Here is a 238-nt window from a genome sequence, read left to right on the forward strand (position 1 = left end):
ATATATATATATATATATATATATATATATAGATAGATAGATAGTTAGATAGACAGAGAAAGAGATATAAGTACATACGTATGCATATGTGTGTGTATATATGTGTGCATATATATATATATATATGTGTGTGTGTATGAATAGATATACATATGTACACACAAACACACACACACACACACACACACACACACACACACACATATATATATATATGTATATATATATAAAAGTATCT

The sequence above is a fragment of the Octopus bimaculoides genome, chromosome 4 (genome assembly GCF_001194135.2).
Source record: "Octopus bimaculoides isolate UCB-OBI-ISO-001 chromosome 4, ASM119413v2, whole genome shotgun sequence".
Classification (NCBI taxonomy): domain Eukaryota; kingdom Metazoa; phylum Mollusca; class Cephalopoda; order Octopoda; family Octopodidae; genus Octopus; species Octopus bimaculoides.